Here is an 8,518-nt window from a genome sequence, read left to right as displayed (position 1 = left end):
GGCACATGTATTAGAGAGATGTACAGGAGAGGAAGAGGGACAGTTGAGTGTGGATGAGTGTGTAAGATGGATCTTGGATGGTAGTGGACAGGGAATGATGTGAATGAAGAAATTGGATGAAGTAAGGGAAAGCAAGGGAGTAGGGCAGAGCCAAACGGGTGATCCTGAAAAGGGACAGTAAAAAACACAAATTGTTTTCAATATCGTGGAAAATGCATTTTTTTATGGTAAGAGGAAACGGAAGTCCTGGAAGCTCGCTCATTTTAGGAATTAATATCACTACTGTTACTATTGTTTATCCTACGTAATGCGAAAGAGTAGAATACAAGTAGTATTTAAGTTAGACTAAGGATGGAATTGTAAATATATGTACAGGGAGCGGTGGCCCTCAAACCCATAAAAGGGAGAGATTATATACAATTACACAAGTTAAGTATGAATAATCTTCTTCTTTGTCCATATAAATATATAACGGTATAGGAACGGTATAATCCTAGTATATAAAATCAAATAGTGTTTCTTAATTTATGAAAGTAACTTTATAGAAGGACAAGAAATTTCCTAATGGTACAAGCTTTTAGGAAAGTTATAATTACCACTAAAAAATCCAACTCTTCACAAAAAATGCCTTTAATATATTGAACTCTAACCTACTTAAGCCTACGAGAAAAATGAGCTTTCTCATTATTTGCTATAAATTGTTTTTTACTATATTAATAATTGCTTAAACTTCTGAGCATATTTAACATATTCATATTTTCAGTAAAATATATTCAGGAAGAAATTTTTTTCGAACCTCTTGAAAAATGTGCAATTATATGAGACCAAAATTTTGAACATTTCACTTCAAAATTAAGATTTAAAAAAATACTGATTAATTATTCATGATTTAAAGTAATTAAAATAAAATAATAAATATGGCAATGTGAACCTGCTAAATTCTAGCATCTACTGAACTTTATCTTCCCAATAATCTGTATCTGGAGCTTTGTTAACTTATCATTCGTGGGATAGACGCTGGACCGAAAACCGGGAAATGACCGGGAATTAATTAATGGTTTTTAAAACTAAACTGTATTTCGAGTTTTAAAAATTGCACAATAACTATTTTACAATATGATTCTAAATCTGTTTTAAATTAAACAATTTACAGATTTTTACGTTGAAAATTCAACTTTTTCAATAAGAAATCTTTAATTTTTAAGTAAATTGAAATGTCTGATTCAAACTTTCTAAACTAATTTTAATGTGAAAATAAATTTAAATTAACATATTCACAAATCAAACGATTTTATTTAATTTAAAATCCTATTCAAATATTGTTTTAGTCAAAAATATTAAATTTTTAACCCATTCAGATCGAAAATTTTTAATTGACTAAATGTATGAATGAATCATTGAAATAGAATCATTTGAATTGAATCATTTGAAATAGAAAGTCTTGAATGGTAAAAATTTTCGGAGTGCAACATATAAACTTTTAACGTTACAATTGTTATTGCAAAGTTAAGCAACAATTGCAAATTATTAATTTGAAACGACACAAATTTAAAATAATAAAATTAATTTTGGTGTTTAATTTTTTTCCAATTGCAAAGGAACTTTTTCAGGTTTACATTTTTATTGTGTAGAAAAATGGGAATTATTGTATTTTTCACATTTTTCTCAACCTTGAAATGATGAAATTATAATTTTTGTTAAATTGTCAGTACATTTTATGATTGTAAAGTTTTTATTAAGTTGGAAGAGATATAGTTTTTTTTTAATTGGAAGAGGCCTTTTTTATTTTCAAAATTTTTATTGTGTTTGAAGAAAGAACTTTTTATTTTCTTTGTTTTTCTGAATTAGAAGAGGACATTAAAAAATATTTATTGTTGTTGAGTCCGAGGAGAAGAGGCGTTGATTTAAAATTTTTTCGGAATTTAAAATAGTTTTTTTTATTGCTACGGTTATTATGGAACTGGAAGGAAGGACTGACTCACTGGATTAATCAGCAAGGCTATGTGAATTCGTCTTACGTTATATATTTTAATTGATCTTAATTCATTGCAATCTATATTTTCAAAAAAAACTTTTTTTTATCACGTTTTTATTTAGTTGGAAGAGGGACATGTTTCATTCCTTCACATTTTTATGATTGCGAGTTAAAATTGAGGATTAGTTTTAATTTAGAGAATTTAAAACGATTGCGCGAGTTCATATTTTTTAATCAGAGATCTTTAAACAATTCAGTATATCAAAGTATGAAGGTTTAAATTTGCAGTTTATGTCACTTAATTGAAACTTTTCAATTGAAAAGTGCTAAAAGCTTCTATTTTATATGTATACACTATTGAGAGTTTAAATAAAAAATTTCCAAATTAAAATTGGTTTAAACTTTAATTTAAATTTCACTAGTTACCGACATTTTTTTACTACAAACATACGCTTGATTGAAGATACTTGACGGGGAATCCCAAGTCATGAGCCCAGTACAGTACGTCAGATGGGTCATATGGTGCGATCGTCGCGAGCTCGGCTTTAGACGGAATAGCTCGGAAGCATTCGGGCGTTTTTAGTACTAAAACTTCATACATTTCTTACAACATATGTTACGTCAAATTCTTACTTTTAAAGATATTTCTTACAAAACTTGTTATTGACCAATATCAATTTTTCACACCCACCATTTTCAAACAGTAAATAAGACTTTTTCTAAACGTGAATACTAATTTTTGCTCGCTCAAGTTTATGATGATACATAAATTAATACCATCATCTCTTATTATAGTAAGAATATTTATAGCACTACTCCGATTATCCATAAATTCTTACATTTTATTTTAATTATACATAAAGAACAAATCAAATATTGATATAGGAAGTCTCTCCGTGTAGGTCTAGAGGACAAAAATTTCTAATTAATAAATATTATCAAAGAACTGTATTTCTTTCAGTCGGGATCACTAAGGATATGACAAAGTAAGTTTTTAGTAGAAAAATTGTTGAATTAAAAAAACTTTAGGTTGTGAATTTACTTAAACACTTTGTGTACAACACTTACCCTTATTATTAAATAGCTATGAAGAATTACGTGACCATACACTGTTTTCAATACAAGAAAAAGATTGTCGTAATTTCACTTTTTTCACAAACAAAGCGTTATTATAGATATATGAAAAATGAAGTTTCGAAATATCTTATTCTTTTGGCTACGTGGCTTTAATTGCCTCAAGAACACATTAAATAACGACAAGAAACAATCAAAAGTCGCCACCCGGATGTTTTGTTCCACTATTCACAGCTTTAGCAGCTTTCAGCAAAGATAATGACACGCAATTATGATTTAAAAACACCACAAAGATTAAGCTACCTTGCATGATACGCAAGTGTATCTCTGTACACTTCTGTCTGCAATAGTAGCTGCTGAGATTTTACTGGCAATGATTACACCAGTTAGCAACTATCATCACAATCGACAATCGAGGCTCTTGAACCAATGAATCAAGCGATAACGATAATACTTAAAATGCTATATCTTAAAAGAAATATGGTTTTAGTACATTTTTCTTTGTAAGACTATGAATTAACTTTAATCTTTCTTTTCTGAAGAAAAAATGTACGTATTTTTTCCGTACGTGATAATAAAAGAAAGTCCCTATGTTCAGACAGAATGTTCACGAACTCAAAGAAATAATATTATGTTTTTGTACGCAAAACAGAATGAACCCGGTAATAAGGCTCGCAATCAAAAGAATTAAAAATCTCAATACCTAGGAATGCCGTATTTCTCCTTTTGTCTTTATCCTCGACTAAGCAGCGAAAACATTTACATTTTAATCTCTTTCAAAGACATTTAGAGTTATCAAACTTAACCTAAGATGCCTGATAGATATGGATTTGAATATTGAGTAATTAAAAAAAAAATTTAATTGTTGTATCGAGAAAGCAAGAACACCTTTATATTCGCCTCGGAAATATCTATTGGTGCATTTTCTGTTTTTTTTGTTCAAACCATTTTTTTAACATTTACACTATTTGTTTTGTCTTTGAATTTGTTATGAACAAATTAGGGGCGGATCGCAAATCAAAGTGCACCATTGCATTCCTTTTGAAAATATCTAGATCTGACTTCTTTTTTTGTAACTACTTTTTTAACGATTAAGGCATTTGTTGCTCAGCCTACTGCTGTAGCATGCCTGATATATGTGGATTTGAATATTGAGTAATTCATTAAAAAAACTCTAATTGTCGAATCGCGAAAGTAAAAACACCTTCATATTTGCCTTGGAAACATATCGTCATGCATTTTTGTTTTTTTTGTTTACAAATTTTTTTAACAATTACACTATTTGTTACGCTCCTGCATTTCGTACAGACAAACTAAGGGTCGTATCGAAAACCCAAGTGCACCATGACATTAATCTTGAAGATATCTAGATGTGATTTTTTTTTTCAAACCATTTTGTAAACAATTAACCCATGTTTTGTTCAGCCTACTGTTGTAACCTGTCTGTAGATGTGGAGTTGAATATTGTTTAATTCATTTAAAAAAATCTAATTTTCTTTCGAAGAAAGTAAAAACACCTCTATATTCGTTTTACAAATTCCTTGGCCTGCATTTTTTGTTTCTGTTTCTTTGTTTAAACTCCGTTTTAAACAATTAAACCATTTTTTTTATTTTTCTGTGATTTTTATAAACAAACTAAGGGCGGATCCCAAATCCAACAGCATCATTGCATTCCTCTCGAAGATATCTACATATCATTTCTTTTTTTTTCAAACCATTTTATGAACAATTAATTCACTTATTTCTCAGCCTATTGTTGCAGCCTACATAATAGATGTGGATTTAAACATGAAGTAATTATTATTATTACACCATTAGGCCATTTCCCTTTCGGGGTAGACTTGACTCACTCGGTGGGGAAAAGGAGTAGTATGTGGAGGAAATAGAAAATTTTCAGATTGATCCAGAATTCTTGTGTTATTGATGTAAATAACACGTTCGTTCCGCAACACTGCTCCGACCCAGGTTGCTGATCAATCTCTCTAGCAATCACCCCAAGTGAAGATCCTCACAAAGTTGTTATGTCAGGTTCCTCACTTCGGTCCATTAGTGGCCAAGGTCTTTTGTTTCAGGCGTCATTTACTCTACTGACACTCTTCTTATTAACTATTTGCCACCATACTTTCCTGTCCTGGCATACTTCTCTAGCTTCTTTTATGTCCATGCATTTTTTCATGTAGACTCTTGTGTTTCTGTGACTTCTTATGTCTCTTCTAACTAGGGTTTCATTCACACAATCTAACCATTCTTTCCGTGGCCTACCTCTGGGTACACTGCTATTTACTTTACCTTGATACACTTGTTTCGTTACTCGTTCATTTGGCATTCTCTCAACATGCCCGAACCATCTTAACCGATTTCTTCCCCACGTGTCTACTAGCGTCTCTTCTGCACCACATTCTTCTGGAATTATCTCGTTACTCACTTTGTCTATCAGAGTTCTCCCGCATATTATGCGCATGAATCTCATGTCAATTGCGTTAATTTTACTCTCATCTTTTTCTTGACAAGTCCGTGTCTCGCTACCGTATAGTACAGTCGGTACAAATATAGAATTATGTATTGCCATTTTAGCTTTATTTGATATATTTTTACTTCTGATAAGGGGACCTGCTCTACCAATAACCTTCTTACATTCATTTATTCGTCTATCTAATTTCTCATCTATCTTCCCGTCCCTAGTAAATAAGCTACCAAGGTATACGAACTTATCAACTTGTTCAATTCTCTCATCATTTAATAAAATATTGCATAGTGTTTTCTCACTCTTTCCTTCGAACACCATAGTGCTTGCATCTAGTTTATTCAACATTCTTTGTACACTCGCTTTGCAACTCGCTTTGCTACCTGCATATATTGTTTTTATAGCTTGTAGGAGCCATTCATGGACTCCATACTCTTTCAGGACTTCCCAAAGTTTACTTCTATCTACCTTGTCAAAACCTTTTTCTAGGTCAACAAATGTACAGAAAACTTCTTTTCCTACTCTCAAAATTTTTTCTGTTACTTGCCTTAAGCTAAATAGTTGATCCGTACATTATCTGCCTGGCATAAACCCACTTTGGACTTCCCAAATCGCTGCTTCTGTTATTTTCATTACCCTACGAATAAGTATTTTTGAGTATATTTTACTAACGTTGCTTAATAAGCTAATCCCTCTGTAATTATTGCAGTTGCTTTTGTCTCCCTTTTTTGTATATTGGTACGATAATCGCTTTTTTCTAATCGTCTGGGACGTCTCCCATCTCGAAACACAAATTTATCAATTTGCACAGTATATGTGGTATGCACTCGCCACCGTGTTCAAGTATTTCAGCATTAATACCGTCTACCCCTACAGCCTTATCGTTTTTCAAGTTCTTAATTATATCCCTAAGCTCAGTGACACAAACTTTCTCAATTTAGTTTTCTATCGCATCGTGTTCAACATCGCAGTTGTGGTGTCCTATAGCTTCATCTCCGAATTGTCACCTAAAATAGTCTCTGAAAGCCTCTAGTATTCCGTCTGCATAAGATACCATTTCCCTCCTACTATTTCTCATGTTGACGAATTCTGTACTTTTGTTTCCTTTCATTTTTTTATAAAACAGTTTCTTGCTTCTTTCAAAGTCGTTTTGAATTTTTATCTCTTCTTATGCTCTAATTGTATCTTTACGTTCCTTAACTAATCGTTTGAGTATCCTGTTTTCGTGTCTATAATCATTTCTACATATATCATTAGACATTCTTCGTACAACTGCGGTACGATACACTTCGATCGTACATCTACTAAGGATATCCCGTAGCATTGTCCAGGCGCCCTCTATATGTTAGTTTTTTATACGGTCCTCCATGTTGCACTATCTATGCTTTCGATTATCTTATTTTGGAAATCGATTCGCACATCCGGTTTCTGTAGGTTATCAATTTCGATTCGCGTTTGCTTTGTTTTCTTGGTTCTCTTTTTTCTCCACCCCCTACCTAAGCTAATTCTTTAGATCGAAAGGTACAGTATTGCATTCAGGACCCATCATGACCCTTGTATCTTTGACTAACTCTCTTAGTCTTTCATCCAGGCAGTTATACTGAGGCCATTTCCTTTAGACCATGTGTACATGTGGATCATTTTATGCCTAAACGAAGTATTTGTAATAAACAGACGCCTTTTTAAGCATAGACCAACTAATTTATCTCCGTTATAGTTTGTTCTTGGATACACAAAATTAACTAGTACTCTTTCTGTATCCTGATTTTGGATGCCCACCCATCCGTTTATGTTTCCTAGTAGAGTTATTCTTTCCCCATGTTCACAAATATTTATTGTATCATTTAAAGTGTCCCAGAAGGCGTCTTGTACTTCTATGGGATCACTACCAACTTGCGCGTAGTATGCTATGATAAATAGACTTCTGATTCCTACTTTCATTTTAGCCCACAGCAGTCTGGGAGATACGAAACCATGGTCTCCTGGATGCTGCTTTGCTCTTTCATTCAAAATCAGACCTACACCTTGTTTACCATGTGATTCACTCTCTACTCCTGACCATATTTCAAATTCGCCTTTCAACACGCCGTTTTTATGTCTTTTCTTTCGCATCCCTTTTTCATTGTTTCAGGCACACATAAAATACCTAGTTTCCTCACGTCCATAGTTTCACGCAATTCTTTTACCTTGAGATCATTTACCCCCCTTATCATTCCAAACACCCAGTCTCCATTCTTGTCTGAAACATGACCTTTAGCTTTTCCGTGTGCATGCCTTTTGTCAATTACAGTTCCAGTCCTTTCCGAGGCTGTTTTGTAGTTTGTATTATTCATTGTTTAGATTATACGCCCAACTATCACATTTATGCAATAAGTTTATTTTTTGAGTCGAAATCATGTCAAAGTTAAGTAGAAAATCCTCATATGGTGGAGATTGTAGTTATAACGTCAGTCCCACCAAAACTTCAGTTAATAAGGGAGGATTGGGAGAAGGGGGAGAAGGGGGAGGCAGAACTGGAACCGAGAGAGTCGTCTTGGGTTTGTGTTTTTGTTTTCACGCTGAGAAGGTCACCAGGCTTCAGCAGCGTTGTAATATATGGGAGTTATTACGAAACTGCTACAAAAGACACAAGAGAACGTGAGAGTCGGTTTACAACTGCGTCACATCCGACAGCCGTATTAGAACCATGAAGAAGAATTTAATAAAATCATCTTCTTTAAATCCTTTCAAAATCATTGAAATTTTTAAAATACACTGTCTAAGGAGCTTAATTTGATAAAACTTTCCGCATTTTTCAATACCCAGTCAAACTTTTCACCAATAAAACAGTTCAATTTTTTAGTTTTCAACTAAGTGCACAGATAAATAATTTAGTTTATAAATTAATTAAATAAATCAATATATATATATATATATACATATATAATTAAAAATTTGTCATAAGGACAACCGCAGGATTTCGCCGGGAGCAGGGTGCTAATCTGAAAAATTGCACCCGCTTCCAG

The 8,518-nt window shown here is 32.8% G+C and overlaps 1 protein-coding gene across 6 annotated transcripts in view; it reads right to left on the bottom strand.

The window, feature by feature from the left end:
* Positions 1-3,429, bottom strand: part of LOC117172747 (zinc transporter 1) — a 491,563-nt gene extending 488,134 nt beyond the window's left edge. For all 6 annotated transcript variants that reach the window (XM_033360933.1, XM_033360935.1, XM_033360939.1 and 3 more), the window contains exon 1: positions 3,044-3,429. The gene's annotated coding sequence lies outside the window, so the exon portion shown is untranslated. The remainder of the gene's footprint in view (positions 1-3,043) is intronic.
* Positions 3,430-8,518: the final 5,089 nt, after the last annotated feature.

Source organism: Belonocnema kinseyi, chromosome 5, assembly GCF_010883055.1.
Source record: "Belonocnema kinseyi isolate 2016_QV_RU_SX_M_011 chromosome 5, B_treatae_v1, whole genome shotgun sequence".
In the NCBI taxonomy this organism is placed as follows: Eukaryota; Metazoa; Arthropoda; class Insecta; order Hymenoptera; family Cynipidae; genus Belonocnema; species Belonocnema kinseyi.
Note: the sequence above shows the minus strand (reverse complement) of the source record. Positions and strands in the feature narration are given on the sequence as shown.